General features: G+C 40.3%; 1 protein-coding gene across 4 annotated transcripts in view; it reads left to right on the top strand.

The window, feature by feature from the left end:
• The window catches only part of esr2b (estrogen receptor 2b), a 53,273-nt gene that overhangs the window by 2,990 nt on the left and 29,530 nt on the right, over window positions 1-20,753 (top strand). The window contains exons 1-2 of one of the 4 annotated variants that reach the window (XM_078175272.1): window positions 10,607-10,628; window positions 11,328-11,383. The exons of 1 other annotated variant lie outside the window; for it this stretch is intronic. The gene's annotated coding sequence lies outside the window, so the exon portion shown is untranslated. Of the gene's footprint in view, window positions 1-10,512; window positions 10,629-11,327; window positions 11,384-20,753 lie in introns of those variants that run through there. 2 more of the 4 variants (XM_033641811.2, XM_033641810.2) reach the window with 2 other exon arrangements.

Raw genomic sequence — 20,753 nt, 5'->3', positions numbered from 1 at the left:
TTGGGTTTCAGAGCGAGAAGTGGATGGAAATGGCACTGGCTGAATATGACGAGAAGAAAACTGAAAGCTGCTGTAAACAATGCAGGTTACTGAGCATTTATAAACGGCTTTGCGCAGAGAGTGAGAGCAGGGCAAGGAGGGGCTGAGCGAATCAACAGGTGGGCTCCATTTCAGTGCGCAGGTGCTCCGTAATTGTCAGCTGACAAACAGACAACAATGTTTTAAATTATTCCACAGGCTAGTTAATAACATGTCGGGCAGGAAATCCAAAGTGTGGGATCACTTTGAGAAGGTGAAGGACGAACCCAAGGTGATATGTAAACTCATCTTCATTGGTCGACTACAAACATGACGTATCATCTGAAACATGGAAGTAGCTACATGCCCATTAGCCCACAGCGTCATTAACAGGCGGCTCGCTCAGTGTGTGACGTGCACTTGTAGATAAAATATAGGCCTATATTAATGAAGGTTCCTTAGGACGGTTTTGTATTTCTCTGTAATGTAGCACAGTGTTAACAATGTTACTGATACTATTCTTTCTCACACCTTCAACTCAAACCACCAAAATACATCATTTAATAATTACATTCATATCAGAAACATGCAGGAGACTAGCCGACTAATGGACCTAAATGACGACTATTGGTCGACTAGGAAAATTCTTAGTCAGGGACAGAGTGTAGGTAGATGTTTTGTGTGCAAACCTGTGTGTGTGTGTGTGTGTGTGTGTGTGTGTGTGTGTGTGCACTGTGTCTGGCTTGTGGGTGGACACCTGAAGAGTTTTAACACCTAGCAGTGCATGAAGTTCAGACATGGTTCGACATAAGCATGACCTTTTCTTTATGATGTTAAAAATACACATTGAGTGGGATTCATACACCTACACTGATGGACGGACGATACAGATTGCTGACGTAGCCACATTTAATGGGCTAACTTTCTGAACTAAGTTTGGCCTCTTCATGTAGCCTGTATCATGTTTGATTCTCATGGATAGATAGATAGAGAAAATGTACCCGTTATTGGTCTCTTTTGGATAGGGATGCACCAAAATGAAAATTTGTGGCCGAAGCTGAATAAAATTAAACACTTGGCGGAATGCCGAATACCGTTGTTTAGTTTTTCATTAGTTTTAGCAGATGAACCCCCTCCAGATTAGTGTTGTCATCGTACCAATATTGGGACCCACTGTATGATACCAATGAAAATATCATGGTTCTGAGTAGTATCACGATACCACAGCGAAAATGAGACAGATGTGCCTTTTGTCATTTATAAAAAGATAAATCACTTTTCTATAATACATCAATGATATTTCAATGGAATAAATTACTTATTGACTTATTCATACTTCAAAAACAGCATCAACAAGTGATTAACATAGGGGGGATCAAAGAAAAATAAATAAATAAAATAAGAATCAACCAGCCACCCTCCTCCCCTGACAAGTCCCTTCATAAGTAAAGAACAGTCCCTAAAGTGCGGTGAGGTTTGTGGACCGTTACCTGCCACAAAGAGAGAAATGTGAACAACTCGTTTGTCCTCTGACACGCCACATACCTGTGTGCTGCCACGGCTTGGCTGTCCAGGTACTTCTGGGCAGTCATGACGCCAAGAAGAGGACATTATTGGAGCCGGAATTCTCCGCCGCCGGTAAGCCTTATCTTGCGCCACGAAGCACTATGGCCGCTGTATTGTTGCTGCTGGTTGAAATCTGTACTCACACAGCGTGCTGAATGATTTATTTTGCTCGCACAAAACTATTTTTAGTCGCAAATGCGAGTGTGGTGACGGACGGAGTAAAATATAGTCACACTGCCGACATTTTACTCCGTCCGTCACCGCACACTGTTTGATTGCATTATCAAAACATGCCGCTATCATTCGGCCTTGCTTTTCACTTTTTCTACCGAATACCGAATGTGTGTTTTTTGCAATATTCGGCCGAATATATTTGGTTACCAAATATTCGGTGCATCCCTACTTTTGGATCATTCATCAGATGCAACAGGTCTCAGGGTGAAGGTCAAAGGTGTCTTGCTCAGTGTCACTTTGGCAGTTTGGCAGAACATGACTGTTGTCTGTTGTCAGCTTCTGCTCTGCTGTTTGCTGTCTTCACTCTGTGTGGTGTGTGTGTGCTTATGTTGAGGTCAGACCTCACACAGAGGCTGCAGCATCATAATAAATGACAACAAAACGTTAGAAAGTCTCAGTAAAAGAACTGATAATGTCAGAGCGAGGGTTGCAGCAATATACTGGTTTTAAGGTATACCGTGATATAAAGTTGACAGTTATCATACTGTACATTTGCTTATCTAGGATATTTAAAAAACTGCAACTGGACCGAGAATCTCACCTTTATTTTAGTTATTTTTATCAACAAAATGGTTTCAAGTTTCAATTATAGTAATAAAACGTTTGTTCCATTTTTGTTCCGTTAAAGGTTTTTCTGACTCATAATAATATAAAGTCTGTAATACGGTGAAACTGCAATATTTTCTGAGATGGTCATTGTATCGTGTTGTACCGTTGCTCTCTAAAGGACAGTCTCTACCGGAGAGTAAAACCTGTGAAATTTGTTTCTACGGACCAATACTTTATTTTCAGGCTGTAGTCATCTATCAGTCAATCTAAATTATGTAATATAAACACATGAAATAAAACTAAATTAATATTAATTTTGAGAACAGGTTGATGCTGCTGCTGTTCTAAAGGTATATTTAACTGCGGGTAACCGTAGCAACAGTACATCTGACTGGAGATGTTGATCTTTATCAACAGTTAAACTTTACACTGTAAAAATATCAGTCATGATTGGTCTCATCTTTTTGTTGTTGACATTGTATCAGCACAATAATGCACTCTGAGCTGTTCTGATAACTGCAATTTTTTAAAAATTATTTAGGGACTGTACACATGTCAAGTCTTTAATCGCCTTGGAAACGTAAGGTTGGATACTGGGCGCTACTTGTCCATGGGTCAGATGTAAAGCTCTGGGTAGCCCTGCACTAAAATGAACTTCTCCATCTTTAACACAGACTGATGTTTACGGAAGAAGAGGACGGTATCTGTCGGCTGTGGTTGGTTGTTCCTCGTCACATAACATGCAGTGTGTGCTGCCAAAAGCTGATCTTTGTTTATCTCAAGGTGCAGTTGTCGCGCCTGAAGTGTCTAAAGTCGGCGCCTGGAAGTGGGCCTGTAGGCTCCCGAACTTGAACCTCTTGTCTCTTGTCAGTTGTCCTCAGATGTCGATTCTGATATCTTAGGCTCAGCTAGTAAATACTTAAAGAAACACTGGAAACAGGCAAAGTCTGATGCAATCAAGTTTAATGTGTCAACAGGCTCTAACACATACAACTTAGCGAGTCAGACTCCGGAGTGTGACTGAAAACTTGGCTTATATGCTGGTGGAGATTCAAATGAGTCTCCACCTCTTTTTGCTAATCCTTCCCACTCAAGTCCAATTCTACTGGTGGAAAACTTTCCTTTGTGTCCAATTCTGATTGGGCCCGTTTTTAATGGTGTAATGCAGCCTGGAATTTCCCAAATCTTCTACCCTTAGGTCTGGTTTCGCTTTCACTCTATTTTTAAAAAACATGTGACTTTTGGGGACTTTTTATACAGTCCTTAGTGCTCTCATTCTTATACAAAGTGAACCTTTAGAATACAATATGTGAATGTGTGTGTGTATTACAACATTTGAGTATGTTTCATCATTAACCAAGACATAGTGTTTTCTTTCAGTAGGTGCATACAACATGATTATATAGTCTAGTGCTATGAATACTTTGACATATACAACAATGTTTTATCATATTCAGATGCAGATCAAGGAGTCTTATAATGCCTTGTACATGAAACATGATTATATGATCTTTTTGTCTCTTAATCAACTTATGTATCTTAACCTTGTTACTTGATTTGTTGGACACAAACTTTTACACTACACGCCCTGAAAAATAGGCATGTGCATTACATTGACAACATTGAAAACAATGCGTTTGAGGGCACAAAAAATGCAGCATGTGTACCGGCCCTTAGCCTGTTTTGTAAAGTGCTGCAGCAAATGATTATTTTGATTGTCGATTAATCTGTCAGTTATTTTGTTGATTAATTGATTAGTTGATTGGTTTATAAAATGTCTAAAAAAAAAAAGGTGAAAATTTTCAGTCAGTGTTTCCCAAAGCCCAAGATGTTGTCCTCAGAGGTCTTTTTTTGTTGTCAACCCCAAAGATATTCACTTTACTGTCGCATAGGGAGTAAAGAAACAAGAAAATATTCACCTTTATGAAGCTGGGAACAGAGGATATTGTCTTTTTTTAATAACTCAAATTAATGGGTGATTAGTTTAATAGTTGACAATAGGGATGCATAATAATAATAGCATGTCCGTGGTATCGGCCAGCATGCTTTTTCTTAATTTGCACAATGAATGAATATTACTTACATACATTGAAAAGTGTTTGATAAGGAAAAATATGGATATATATCAATATCAATATGGGTTATCAGACAAATTACTTGCTATATATCAGATATTGACACCTAATTAATTGCGGCTTGAGTCTACAGGTAATACATTACTGCCAGACATGCCAAAAATTATCAGTAAAATTTCCCAGCGTCCAGTGCAACTAAATCTAAGTGCATATTTTATCTCTCTGACAGTCCAAAACTCAGTATATCAGTTTACTGTAATGCATGACCTCACATTTAAGAAAGGGAACTTAAAGGGATAGTGCACCCAAAAATGAAAATTCAGCCATTATCTACTCACCCATATGCCGAGGGAGGCTCAGGTGAAGTTTTAGAGTCCTCACATCACTTGCAGAGATCCCATGGGGGAGTGGGTAGCAGCACAACTCCACCTGCAGGGCTACAGGCCACAATGAGGCTAAAAACAGAGTTCAAATGATGTTTTTCCAAACAGCTTTTTATGTCGGGGCTTCAGGACACTTGGATCACTATGGACGAGCAGTATGGAGATATTTTGTGGTTTCAATTATGTGTTTTTGGACGTTTGAATCTGGGGCGCCGTCAGCCTCCATTAGGTGGAGATGTGTTGCTACCCCCTCTCCCCTTGGATCTCTGCAAATGATGTGAGGACTCTAAAACTTCTTCATTTTTGGGTGCATTATCCCTTTAATAACTAACGGCATATTCGCTTATAAATGACATGAACTAATTGTTTCAGCTCTACTTAGCCCCTGTATTGCCCTGTGTTTTAATTTTTTAGACATTTGTAAGCTATCACAGTTAGTTTGACTGAAATAAACTTGGCACCTTAAACCATTTTAGTTTAATATTGTAGTAAAATAATTTAATTTCTGATATTTTACTCCTGAGGAAAAGAGAGACACTTGATAAAAGTCTGAAAAGACGATGAAATGACTCACTAAGGATGTGGTGTATTTTTTGGAGTACAGTACAACAGCAGCCGGAACAGACCTGTCTGTCAGGTAGATAGTGCAGCAGCAGTGACAAGTACAATTACTCCAAATCGTGACACTTTAATCAGCTTGTCGATTCTGCTGAAGCCTCTTGCTGTCCAGCTCCTCCCGCTCCCATGTAATCTGTCCACCTCTTCAATTCAGCTCAGCCCGTCTCCTCCAGCAGCTCCTTGTTGGCTTTGTGAGGCTCGGAGAATGGAGGAGTTGAGGCTGGCTAATGGTTTTACTGGGGGTCTTTGTGTTTCGGTATGTGCTGCTGGCTGTAAGCCTTCTTCTGAGGGGAGGAGGGCTCCACGCTCTTTTATACACAAGAAATAAACAGGTTTTTGATATACTGGCTGCACACCGTACCCTCAGGAGAAACTTATTGTGTTTTCATTCATGTCATGTGTCCGTCTTGTTTCGTGCAACCCACTCCTGATATTTCTTGTTGCTGACTCATGCTTTGTTAATGCCTAATAGCAGTGTGTGCCCCCTCAACTTTTCATGTGCATGTGCTGAAACTGATATATTTTATTTCAAAGTGCAGCTCTGACAAAGATATTTGTGTTGGTGAAGACGGACAGACTTTGACCTTATCTACTATCCTCCAGAGGTGGCAGACCTGAGCTACCTTTGTGGTCAGAAACATTATCAACGTTTTATTCCTCATGTGAAATCTCATTTTTAGGAGAAAGAACACTCTTTTTTTTCAGTGTGAACAGGGTCTTGGACTGACTTTATTTCTCTGACTGGAGTCTGCAGGGTGTTCCAGGTTTTTCATTATTGTTCATTCATAAATCACAATGGAGTGCCAGTTTATTACAACATATTTGAGCTTGATATTAAAATCAATCTACTAATACATGCTTACTTGTAATGTAAATAACTTATTAACATCTGTCAATCTGTCATTTTCATTTATGGCTCAGACCTTGGATTATGCTCTTGTACAGAACAATTTAAAGCCGCTACAAGGAACTTTTAACTGGATATGCAAAAGTCTCTCGTTTCTGCTGATGTCTGTGCGTGACCTACAACAGCAAATGAGACCATCGGTGTGAAGATAAGCTATTTCTATATAGTGTATATCCATACCTTTAGGAAACTGTCTCCGGGTCCGCCCCAGGTCGCTTCCAGGACGAAACAATTTTCGGCACTCAGACGGCACACGTCATCTTACCTAGCTGCTTACATTTATAGTGACTCTTATAAATAGTCGCTATTCCTCCTCCTCGACCCGACGTCCGCGGGGAGTTAAAATAGCAGCAATCATCGGGTAAAAGTTCTGTGAAAGCACTGGACTCATCAACAGTCAGCCACGTCTCAGTCACACAGAGAAAATCCAATCCTCGGGAAGTCAGGAAATCCTTCAGGATAAACGTTTTGCTCGCTAGTGATCTAGCATTTACCAGCCCAATCCTGGCAGGAGCCAGTGGGTCCACGGCGTTAGCTGTCTGGGGTGCCACACACAGAGACCGCAGGTTGTGCATATTCACCCCGCGCCAGTGGGCGAGGAGAGCAGGGGCCGCGGGGCTGGAACACCTCATCCGGGCCGACGACAGGTACCAGCCAGGCGTCGACAGGGTCCAGCGAGTGCAGAGAAATAAAGAGGCGAGGCACTGCTCCATACTCAGTCCAAGAAGCTGTGGAAGTGCTCGCCAAACAGGCCTTCAGCCTTACCAGCCGACCGCTGCGTTTACCCCAGCGGCAGTGGCGCTTATGCCGGAGAGGTGGAGCTGGGGCGCGGCAGAGGTGAGCTGGGATCCCCGATTGGAGCGGGGGCAAATTTTTCCCGTCTTGTTGTTTCATTCATCCCCAAAACAAACGCGAGCCAGGTAAGCGTCTTTACGACAATACGCGCTAGAGCTCATGGGAAATGTAGGCTTCATTCCGGCAAAACACTACCGCTTTTGTCCACAGGGTCGCCAAAATCAACTCAAAATTAAAGTTCCTTGTAGGGGCTTTAAACATGGGTAAGAGTAGAAAGAAGAATATTTCTTAACCTCAGTATTTTTCAACCTGGACCCTATTTTCTTGTGTTTTGGGATCAAATAGAAACAAGCGTTTTTGATGGCAGCAGTAAAACAGGCTGCAGTGTAACCACTCTGAGCATTTGGCACCCTCAGTATACATCAGTACACAGTACACAAAAATGCTCTATTTTACCACTGATAGGCTCAGATTATTATTATGTGTCTGACATTATAGAAAGGATCCCCACAGAGATAGACCTTTTTGCGAAAGACTAAGGGTGCTTTCACGCCTGCCCTGTTTTGTTCAGTTCAATCAAACTCAAGTTCGTTTGCCCCCTAAGTGTAGTTCATTTGAGCAGGTGTGAACACAGCAATCACGCTCAGGTGTGCACCAAAAAAACAGGACTGAGAAGTTCTTGAAGAGGTGGTCTCGGTCCAGTTACAAACGAACTCTGGTGCGGTTCGTTTGTGGTGAGAACATGCTCCAACCTGGATCTGAACCAACTGCAGTCACATGACACGTTGTTTGGGTTAAACATGAGCATGTTACAGTCCTGCAGGATTATTAATGTGCACCTCCTCCTGTACTGCCTTAATATGCACATTCAGCACATCCAATGCATCAGAACATTATTTTCGAGGCTTTGGAGAGCGATGAGAGCCTCCGTCTATTTATGATTTTTTGCCTGGCATAGGTCCAGCATAGGGGTCTTGTAGGCAAGGAGGCTCGCCGGGCCTGTAGCATTGTAGGGGAAACACTGCGATCAAAATCCTAAACAGTCAATCATCGATAATCGAAAATCGATGCCCATCCCTAGTCTGCGAGCTGAGCTGCAGCTAACATTAGCTCAACTTGTTTCACTACTAACTTAGATCCTCCTTCATCAGGTTAACCCTTTAAAACCGGCTGGACCGCCCGCGATCCCATTTGCATATTGATTTTTAAATGCCGGTAGAATTGCAACCAAATAAGATAGAGCAATAATTCTTTTTGCATTTAAAACCGGAGGAGTTACTCTAACTTATCATGCATTCATCATGTCCCAGAGTGCTGTTTCCTTGCACTGACAGGTTTGTAGAAAAACAGAAAAAGCGCTAAGAACAAAAACATTATAATCCTGATCGCGGGTATTCACAGCACTTCCTATATTGGACTAAACGTCATCATGTTGTGAGCATGAACTGTCACGTTATTTTCTTGCGTGTCTTTCTCACGACACTACCCGCGGCAACAAGGAGTGACGTCATTTCCGGGGAATTCCTCTCTTTCTTCCGCGGTAAATATTTCTCTCAGCTTGCAGTCACATACTCGCTCTCGTTTTGTATTTTACTCTTTCACAACAACACTTAGACACACACACACACAGATACTCACCACACACACACACACACACCAGACACTCACCACATACTCGCACACATATATTTATGGAACCACAACAACCCGGATGCGCGAAACGGCTTTTCTCCCGGTGCGAAGCTTTCGAGCTAATTACAGCGTCGGATGAAGATTCAGTCCACTCATCTGGTCCGGATTCTGCCGACAGTGGAGATGACGCCGCCCTCATCCAAGGGAGAGATACCTCCTATGGCATGTATGTATATATTCATGAAATATTGTTTGTTTTTGAGTTAGAGTAAAGTAAAGAAAATATATATGTAACACAACTGAAAGCATTTTGCACTAAATACGCACCATTATTGTCTTACTCTCATGTTGAACACATCTAGCACACTGTGTAACATCTGTATGCAGAGTTGACGATGATGAGGAGGAGGAAGTGGGGGGGTCTCCTCGCCCTGCACCCCGGAGGGAGGCAGAGGGGGAGGAAGGAGTCGGTCTCCAGCAAACAGAGGCTCCAGGTCAGAGACACTCCCTGGCAATGCAGCTGGCTGGAGAACCAAAAAGGAGCCTGACATCTTGCCACATCCCCTACCACATTTTCTGCCCAAAAGGAGGCCAGGTGTGCAGCCACCCCTATCACAGTATGTGGACAATCCCTCTCCATCTGAGCTGTTCAGGATGTTCTTTCACCGGGCTGCCATCAAAACACTGTGTGCTAACACCAATAAAAATGCAGCAAAAATATTGCTCATCGTGGACAGGAACTGTCACAAGACCTGTCACAGCTCCCCTGGTGCTATTGAAAAGTAATGTTTGACTTTGAACTCGGAACTTTGGTTGTTCTATTGTAAATAGTTTATTTTGATGTACATGTTGTATTTTTGCTAATTGTGCACAATATGCATTTAAATTTTGTTTTTGTCACATTTTATAAAAATGAGTGTATCTCAAAAATTAAGTTATGAAAACACTCAAAATAAATTTTCTGTGGTTTGAAAGGATTTTGTACAACTTTTTTACATTTACAATTTTGAGGGATACAGTCATGATATTTCTGTATTTAGAAAAATATGTGTAAAAACAAAAACGATTTTCATTTTTTTAGTGGTTTATTGCACTTTTTAGCAATTTCTTTCATTAGTATGGACATATGTCCACACATATTATTAAAATTTGGGATTTAAGGGTTGTATTGGTGTATAGCATATTAAAATACTCCAAAAAATGGCCCTACAGCAGGAAAAATTGTAAAGATATGCTCTGGCGGACTTGTTCTATGGTAGGTCATAAAGGGTTAATAGATACAGTTTCGATCAAGTTCTAAAAAGTGATGGTAACCTGACTTGAATCAGTAATGTTTTAATGTCTACCCATCTGCTTATGAAAACATCTAATGACACTTGGTAACTGTTAATGAAAACAGAACTGGTTATAGAGGTTAAGCATTTGGGCCATTTTGAGAAATAAATATGTGTGATTTTGCAACCACTGGGTTAGATTTCCCTCCAGTTGTATTCACATATTCAAGACACTATCAAAGGTGTACAGCTGAATTTGAATGTGTTTTCAAATTGAACTTTGGACAGCACCAGAGGATTGTCCTCATGTGTCTATAAATTGGTGTGCTTTTCTTTGTATGTTTGTTTAGAGACCAGATTAACATTCATATGTGAATAAATAAGTATAATAAAACACAGAGTTGCATTAAGACAGTGTCCTTTGACCCTTGCCTGTCTGCTGGTTTGCCATGGAAGCCTGCCATGAACAATAGTCTGTCCAAAGCTCAAACTTCGGCTCGAGGTTCTGGCAAAACAGTTCTTTCACACAGTCGATGGGTAGAGCCTAACTGTCGAGCCACGCAGCCCGCAGTAGTACGTGAGTCATTGAATCTTTTTCCAATCATTTCTTTTGGTTCATTGTGACGTTTTTGAGCTTGTGAATGACATGTGGTTGGCGAAATGTTTAACTGTGGACTTTCACATTAAAAACAGACTGAATTTTAATTTAGTTTAACCAAATAAAATCTGATTTGGGCAATTCTGAGAAGATATTCAGGTGTTAACTGTCAACCAGCCTGTAGACAGTTTTTTTAAAAACCATAATTGTTTCTTTTATTGTGCATCTCAAGATTATTCTCTTAACAGTCTAATTTTCTGACTTAGAACCAGTCTGTAAAATTCACCCCTCCTTCAGTGTAGTTGCTTGTTTTATTGGCCTTGATCTGGTTTATTAGCTCTTAAAATTCAGTTTTCATGGGCAGGAAAACATTTTCATTTACCGTACCAGTGGATTTATCTGATAGCATTATCCATGGTCACTCACAAACAAGGTAACAGCAGAATAATGAGTGTGAGTAGATAGCAAAATATGGGCTAACAGGACAGTTTTGTCTACCGGTCAGAGGCCTATCAAATCAGGCCTTCAGATCTGTTTGAAGCTGCAAAGCCAAAAAAAAACTAGGTGAATTTTATGTATCGGACAAAGTCTACCATCTCAAAGTTGCTTAAATTAATATGAATGTATTTTAACCCCCTATAGTCAGGAATTTTTCTTCTTTCATGGTGTTTCTAATAGGAAATGTGGACCTACATTACAGTTAAAGGAGGAATGGACAAATACTGGACTGGAAGGTATACAGAGTCTTCTACAGTCATTGCCAGTTGCTGTTGACAGAAAGCTTATTTTTGTTGAATTTTATTGGGTGTTCTGTCCCTTACTGTTCAAACAATGTATAATGCTGCTTTAAATAGTTCAGGGGGGTCTGGAGCTTTGAGTATGATTAAGTCACATCATCTAAATACTTGCATTAGTGAGCTATTTGTTGTGGTAGAGTTTGAACTGTAGGTGGTCAGTCTCAATGGATGTCTTCCAGACTTAAATCTGATAGTGAAAACTGTTTGTGAGCTGATATAAGCTGCATCCCAATGTAGGGGCTGAATTTACCCTTTGCTAAGTCCCTCCCCTGGACGCAGCATCAGGTCGACTCAGACCAGGGTCCGCTCCATTGTTTCAGATTTCCTTCATTTTCAGGCTGGTTTTGTGGATTTGGAGTTAATGTTGTGCCTGGGGAACGTCGTGTATTAATGATACTCGTTACCTGGAGAGGTTGGAAAAAGATAAACGTTTCTTCCCTGTTCCAAAACCAAAATCAGACCCTGAAAAGTGTAGGGTTAGCTAGCTAGCTACTGAAGATATAGCCTACTGAATGTATACACATGCTGCTTTTGAACCAGTGAAGGGAAGCAGGGAAACTTTGCTGATATTCAACCAGCTGTGTGTCATCACATTGTGCGCAGATTAATGTTGTTGCTGGAGATCACTGCCCGTCCGGCGGCGGATGTCCAGGTGCTGGCAGAGACACGGGGGCGAAGCCAAACCCCGTTCATCTGCACACACTGTGATGCCACACAGCTGGTTCAGTATCAGCAAACTTTCCCTTTATATTCATTGTCTTGTGTGGCGATCAGCAGTGATGTGGTGGTTCACTTTTACACTGTGATCTGTAGCCTATAGTTCGGCTTTAGCTTCTAACTATCTTTGTCTTTTTAACCTGTTGTTGCTGCACAGACTGTAGCCCCCTCTGCCTGCTTCTCTCTGGAATCAATCTTTCATTTCTCCAATAATATGATAATATTTCTTCAGGGAGTGCAGTTAGTTACAGTGTGGGCTCTATGCTTACTCCGACAGCTTGTCAGACCATCACAAAGGGGCGGGGCTTAGTGAAAGGTCATTTTATACCTTGACCTTGACCTTGAACTTGAACTGTACAGCCTCAGAGACCAAGACTAATGATGTGTTCAGTTGCTCAAAAGTTTCCAAGTCACTAGGAAGTTGTTTCCAAAGAAGGAAACTAGGACCATGATAGCTGAGTTTACAGTACAAGCTGTGATGTTTAACATCAATACATGATCGACAGCTGACAAACAGTGTATTAAGTGAACAGCAAATATCCTGCATCTATGTAAATGTATCTGTAATTTCCTGTGATTATCAAGTTTGAGCAGGTTATGTGCATAATGTGGCCATGTGATGAGCATACAGTCATTTGTGGGACACTGCGAGGCTGCAAGGGTTGTAATGATAGTGATTTGCACGGTACTATAACCATGTCAGATAGTATCGCGGTTTCATTGTATCATGGTATTACAAAATTTATATTATTATCAATCAGAATGACCCTTAAAGGAAGGAGAATTAATTTTTGGTTTAAAAAAAACCGTTCTGTTAGAATAATAGTCATAATACGTCTCCCCTTTGAAATTAACTCCGTCCAGTTGCATATTCTTTTTCAATATTGTAGATAAGCAAATGTACGCAGTATGATAGACGTCCCTTTTTTTTATCACGGTATACCTTGAAAAAAGTATATTATGGAGTTAGATTTGTCTCATTAATACCTGTAAATGCACAGAGGGTGATCTACAAATATTTCTTGATCTGCACACGTTTCATAATTATGTGTGTGAACAGATCGACAATCTGTGTGTAAATGTGTAATCTGTAAATATAAAACACATTCCACAAATACAAAAAATATCTGTGAATACATTCAATTAATTTGCAAATAAATGAAAAGCATTTGTGAATATCTTCCTAACATTTACAACTTTCGAACAGGCATTTGTGAACTCAGTTTTTATTTGTGAATCGAAAAAACATTTGTGGATCTCAGTTCTACGCATGTGGATTTGCTTTTTACACACACAGATTTTTGAGACAAACTTTCTGCTGGTCCGAACGAAAATGCACTTGTATCACTCGGCCATCTTCGGATAGCACGTGATCACCCAGCTGATGACGTCATTTCCACATGTGAAAGTAAGAGCACGCAGTCTTTCTATGAGCTGTTTTTTGTTGTTGTTTTTTTAATAATAATCAGCGATAAGTAACGTGCATTCATTGTTTTATGTTAATGTCATACAGTGAGTATTAGTGTGTGTTTATTTGTTCTATGTATCTGGCACACACTTTTGTATACATTTCTGTTTGAGTATGAAAGGCACGGTGGCTTGGCTGCTTCTTCAGTTGGCAGTTATCAGCCAACTCATCCTTTATATTTTTCATTTCGAGTAGGATTAAAGTCACAAAGCACTTCACATCTTATTATTAGTGTACTCTTACTAATGTAGTTGTAATGTCTGTGCTGACTGCACCGTGTTTAGTTAGGTTACATCGTTTCAGTGAGGTTACGTTAACTGTTGTAAGATATGACAAGTGGCAACACCCTGGTTAAGGTCTTTGATAGAACAGCTGTTGGTGTTGGTAGCTCTTTTTGTTTAGAAATGTAATATTGTAGTTGTATTGTTCGTTGTTAATATGTAGATTGCGCTAAGCTAACGTTAGCTACTGAAACAGCATCTGTTTCCATGGCAACAGTAAACATTTATGTTGCGGGCTGGGGGGACAAAAGCAGGGTGCAGCATTTTATACATTGTAAATAGACCAGAAGTCAGTACCATCCAACCTGTAAAAGATAACTTGTGTCATGTTTCACTTACCATTGCATTTATTGTAATCATGCACCACATTTGTTGTTTTTAGCATAATTGGTATTTTCTATATGTATAATCAGTTGGCAGTTGTTTTTGTTTGGCCAGCAGACCTGCTACCGCCATCTACTGGTCAAAGTGTTTTTGTGTCATCATGACTTACGGCTCTATTGAAACTAGAAAACTCAGCAGTTAGAACATAGACTGTATGGGTTAGATCAGATGTAGGTACACTTATATTTTGCATTTTTATTCATTCTTATGAATACAAATATATTTTATGAATAGCTGTATTTATTTTCTATTATTGTTTAACGATAAAATGGTCTTTTAAATGCTGTGCTGAAAATGTCTAAATCTTAAACCCCATAATTTTGTACTGATTACACTAGCATTGAAAGGTTGTGGAAAGATGTCTGGATGTCAGTTACCAGCATCTTCTACCGTGGCCCTCTTTACAGGTTGGATGGTACTGACTTCTGGTCTATTTACAATGTATAAAATGCTGAACCCTGCTTTCGTCCCCCAGCCCGCAACATAAATGTTTACTGTTGCCATGGCAGCAGATATTGTTTCAGTAGCTAACGTTAGCTTAGCGCAATCTGCATATTAACAATGAACAATACAACTACAATATTACATTTAGGGATGCACCGAAATGAAAATTTGTGGCCGAAGCCGAATAATATTAAATGCTTGGAGTACCGAATACCGAATATCGTTGTTTAGTTTTTCATTAGTTTTTGCAGATGAACCCCCTCCAGATTAGTGTTGTCACGGTACCAAAATTGGGATCCACTGTGCGATACCAATGAAAATATCATGGTTCTGAGTAGTATCACGATACCACAGCGAAAATGAGACAGATGTGCCTTTTGTCATTTATAAAAAGATAAATCACTTTTCTATAATACATCAATGATATTTCAATGGAATAAATTACTTATTGATTTATTCATACTTCAAAAACAGCATCAATGAGTGATTAACATAGGGGGGATCAAAATAAAATAAATAATAAAATAAGAATCAACCAGCCACCCTCCTCCCCTGACAAGTCCCTTCATAAGTAAAGAACAGTCCCTAAAGTGCGGTGAGGTTTGTGGGCCGTGAATGGCTCGTTTCTCCTCTGACACGTCACATACCTGTGTTCGGCTGGCTCGGCTGTTCAGGTACTTCTGGGCAGTCCACACGCCAAGAAGAGGATATTATTGAAGCCGACTTATCCGTCGCCGGTAAGCCAATGGCTGCTGTATTTGACAGGAATACATTACTGTCTGTGTCTGTGACCCCCGTTCAACCCACAATCGGTGGGATTCGCCTTTCGTTTCTGCTGGTGGTTGAAATCTGTAGGCTGCTCGCACAGCGTGCTGAATGATTTAAGCCTATTTTGCTCGCTCAAAACTATTTTTAGTCGCAAATGCAAGTGCCGTGACGGACGGTGTTATAAAAATTATGATTACATTGTTTAAGCATGCCATTGTGTTGTGCAAGAGTGGAGGATTGTTCCTGTTTCATTCTATAGCAACTGCAACATCAGTAGGTAGTTAAGGTTAAGGGAAGTCCGACACTATATCTGTAAGAGGAAATGAGAGAAACAGAGGGTCGGAGACAGGTCGGGGACAGTGTCATCTGGAGGACAGTGGGACAAGACGTCACACCAACTGAAAACCATTGTTATCAATGAAGTCTGTACTTGATAGATTAGGGGAACTGAAACACACGAACTCCAACGCCCAATTATACTGTATAAAAGCTTGCAGCAGATGCTCCTCACGGAGCCTTTTCTCTGTAACCTCATCTTGTGTGTTGCACTGTGAAACGCTCCTCTTGTACAAGATAATAAATTTTGTTAAACTTTGATATTTCAGCTCCGGTCTCTATTGTCTTAAAGGTCATTACAAACAAATTCTTATGACAGATGGATCGCCACACTGCCGACATTTTACTCCGCGCGTCACTGCACGCTGTTTGATTGCGTTATCAAAACACGCCGCTATTATTCGGCCTTGTGTTTAACTTATTCCACCGAATACCGAATGTGTGTTTTTTTGCAATATTCGGCCGAATATATTCGGTTATCGAATATTCGGTGCATCCCTAATTACATTTCTAAACAAAAAGAGCTACCAACACCAACAGCTGTTCTATCAAAGACCTTAACCAGGGTGTTGCCACTTGTCATATCTTACAACAGTTAACGTAACCTCACTGAAACGATGTAACCTAACTAAACACGGTGCAGTCAGCACAGACATTACAACTACATTAGTAAGAGTACACTAATAATAAGATGTGAAGTGCTTTGTGACTTTAATCCTACTCGAAATGAAAAATATAAAGGATGAGTTGGCTGATAACTGCCAACTGAAGAAGCAGCCAAGCCACCGTGCCTTTCATACTCAAACAGAAATGTATACAAAAGTGTGTGCCAGATACATAGAACAAATAAACACACACTAATACTCACTGTATGACATTAACATAAAACAATGAATGCACGTTACTTATCGCTGATTATTATTAAAAAAACAACAACAAAAAACAGCTCATAGAAAGACTGCGTGCTCTTACTTTCACATGCGGAAATGACGTCATCAGCTGGGTGATCACGTGCTATCCGAAGATGGCCGAGTGATACAAGTGCATTTTCGTTCGGACCAGCAGGAAGTTTGTCTCAAAAATCTGTGTGTGTAAAAAGCAAATCCACATGCGTAGAACTGAGATCCACAAATGTTTTTTCGATTCACAAATAAAAACTGAGTTCACAAATGCCTGTTCGAAAGTTGTAAATGTTAGGAAGATATTCACAAATGCTTTTCATTTATTTGCAAATTAATTGAATGTATTCACAGATATTTTTTGTATTTGTGGAATGTGTTTTATATTTACAGATTACACATTTACACACAGATTGTCGATCTGTTCACACACATAATTATGAAACGTGTGCAGATCAAGAAATATTTGTAGATCACCCTCTGTGCATTTACAGGTATTAATGAGACAAATCTAACTCCATAGTATATCGCTACAACCCTAGATCCAGGAACTAATTTAGGACTTCGTATAATTGTGACCCTGTTCAGAGGCAACGGGGAAGGGTGCATTGTTTTGCTCAAGAGGCCACTTTGACCGGGCATGTGCGATGCACATGTTGACTGTTGATGCGATTAACCTTGGGACTATTTGGCATGGTGTCTCCTGGTTGCTCTGCAGTCACCTCTCAGCCATTGAGGGCTTTCGAATAACAATGTCTGAGCTTTAAATCTCTCCATCATTATTTCCAAGTCCAGTTTTGGTAGACTTCAGAATCTCTCGAGGAAGTAGTGGTTATCAGCAATCTTTTTGTTCTGAAATATGCATTTATCCACTTAATTTTGGAGCCATTTTAATTCATCGTCACATCTGCTTAATTTAGGATGTTTTTTTTTTTCTAGTTTCTTGTTTGACCTCAGGAAGGGGAGAGGCAAACATGTCTTTAAAAACTTTAGAAGTTGTATGTCACTTTAAAAGAAAAGCAATGAGCAATAAAATGTGCCCGTACATGCGGTGTACTCAGGGGTTTTGCTGCTACAGCCTGACTTGGTCTGGGAACAACTGTAGCTCATGGTCGCTAATGTTAGCCAATGTTTGCAAACTTTGAATAGATATTGCCGTGTTAGTGACATAACTGAGGCAGTTTTAACATTCATCAATATCTTGTAATTATGACATGTTGCTAGAGTTGTTGCTATTCTGTGACAGATTTGCTCACTTAAATGTGAATTACTGTAAAACCAAAATGTATAGCTTCATGTCGACTTCTTTTGCCACCAGAAAAAGTATTCTCTATCTTGCTCTGTATTCTGTGCTCAGTAATTCTTTCTCTCAAAGTGCTGTGGATGATCAAATTGAGGCAAAAATATCTGAAAGCACAATTGACATAATAATAGAATAACTTTATTTATTGGAACAACAGAAAGCCAAATAGTCCTACCCAAGCCAGACAAAATGAAGGTGAAATTAAGATCAAATTAAAACAAGAAGACAAAAAATGGCAGATGCAAAATGTCAGTATAAATAATTACAATTAAATAAGAATAAAAAGAATAAAAGTAATAAAAAGACAAAATAAAAATCAGTAAAAAGACGACATCACATAAAAGCAAGTCTATAGAGTGCTCCAGAGGACGTTTTTCTGTAGGCTGACGCATAATTTAGCTTTGCCCTGGTTCCCTTATCAAAAGCCTGTGGGATTATTGCAGAAAATAAACTCTTTGGCAAACAAACGTTTATAATACTTGCACGTTTTGTTCCGCAAGATAATGTGCACAAATGCTCCTGCCAACAGTAAAGTGCTGTAGGCTGTAAATGACATACTCTAAGGTGGCATGATTTAACATCCATGCCACAACAAGGCTGTGAAGCCGTCCGTGTTTGACTTGGTGATGTTCTGTAATCTTACTTAGCCAGTTGTTAGCAACCACCATTTTTAAAGACACTCAAAAGCTGACGTACTTTATGTTGTGGAACAAAACGTGAAAGTCTCTCAAGCTTGTGTTATCCACAGACCTTATGTCAAGCATCTGACCAAAACCTATTCAAAAACCCATTGACTTTAAGACGTGGCAACTGGGAGTGTAAAAATGCTAACTTATTTCAGGGTTTTAGCACTCATTCCTGGGGCACTCTATAAAGATGAGCCTATCTTGGGAACAGCCAGGAGGGCCCTTCAGGCTGTGAACTGGCTCATACTGGGACAAGATTTCTGCTATGTAGCTTCTAAAGTGATCAGTAAAATCTTGAAATCAATTCTAAAACAATCAAGGAGCCAGTGGAGAGAAGGCAGGATTGAGGTGATGTGATGTGATCAGTTAAAACCAGTAAGAAGCCTTGCTGCCGCCCCAGACATCCCAGCTGTGTGTTTGTGGACTTTGTGGTGTCTGAGGGTCAGTGTGCAGAGCTGCTGGCTGCTGCGCTGCGGATTCTTGCACTGATTAACCAGATGATGGCTTCTCTGGCACACTTTGGTTACAGTATTTTCCAAGCTGCGCGAGGTCACACAAGGTTTTCACATTTTATGCTTTTATGTTCTTTCTCATAAACAAGGATGTTCCCAATATGCTAATTTTCCTGAAGTTTAAATATTAAATACTTGGACTAGCTTTCTTGTCTCAAACAAAGAAAACACCCAGGAAACAGTCAAAATCTCACACATTTTTGTCTGAAAAATATTGGTTGTATTTTAACAACCATTTGAAATCATTAATTTCATTTTTTAATAACTAAACAATAGGGATGCACCGAAATGAAAATTTGTGGCCGAAGCCAAATAATATTAAGTGCTTGGCCGAATACCGAGTACCGAGTACCGAATACCGAATATCGTTGTTTAGTTTTTCATTTGTTTTTGCAGATGAACCCCCTCCAGATTAGTGTTGGGACCAAAATTGGGACCCACTGTGCGATACCAATGAAAATATCATGGTTCTGAGTAGTATCACGATACCACAGCGAAAATGAGACAGATGTGCCTTTTGTCATTTATAAAAAGATAAATCACTTTTCTATAATACATCAATGATATTTCAATGGAATAAATTACTTATTGACTTATTCATACTTCAAAAACAGCATCAATGAGTGATAGGGGTGGGGGAAATTTCCGAATCTTAGATGCATCGCGATTCGGACGTGGACGAATCTGAATCGATTCACAAATGTCCAAATTTCGATTATTTAAATCTGTTAATTAGAGTAACACAGAAGGTTCTAAATAATGCGGAACTAAGAAGCGCGGTACATGTCATCTCCGGGACACTTTGGGATGCGCACCTGGAGCAGACACGCCGACACGCGCACAGAGGAAAACAAACATGGCTGACCGCCACCCACCTCGCCGTGAGATCCGAACAGCTCCTTCTAATTTAACAGCTCCTTCTACAACGTTGACGGCGGAAGCGAACTGGACAAGAGCTACATTATATGTAAGCTGTGTCGTGCTAAAATAAAATACTTTGGCAACACAACAAACATGAGAAGCCATGTAACTCGATTCCACCTGACGTAGGAGTCAGGGAGACGGCAGGCTGTTGTTGCTGCGGCAACTAGTGGCGCTATTGACCAGAGAACAATCGAGGAAGCAATTAGAAAGCTGCCACCCTCATCTGAAAAGGCGAAGCGAATTACGAAGGCCATCACAGCATTTATTGCCAAGGATTTGCGTCCTTATTCTGTCGTGGAAAATCAGGGATTTCGAGCACTGCTGCATACACTGGAGCCCAGATACACCATCCCATCCCGACGCTATTTCACCAACACTCTACAACCAAACCAAAACAGAAGTCATGGCCTTACTGTTGAAGGCAGGTAGGATCGCAGTTACATGTGATGCGTGGACGTCTGTCGCCACCGAATCATCTGTTACTCTAACTATGCATTTTATCTTGTGATTTAAGATACCTGTTGTTACCTTTGGTTCCATACAATGAAGTTGAAACTTTCCAGTTTGCACGCATTTCTATTTATA

The sequence above is a fragment of the Epinephelus lanceolatus genome, chromosome 15 (assembly GCF_041903045.1).
Source record: "Epinephelus lanceolatus isolate andai-2023 chromosome 15, ASM4190304v1, whole genome shotgun sequence".
Taxonomy (NCBI): domain Eukaryota; kingdom Metazoa; phylum Chordata; class Actinopteri; order Perciformes; family Serranidae; genus Epinephelus; species Epinephelus lanceolatus.
Note: the sequence above shows the minus strand (reverse complement) of the source record. Positions and strands in the feature narration are given on the sequence as shown.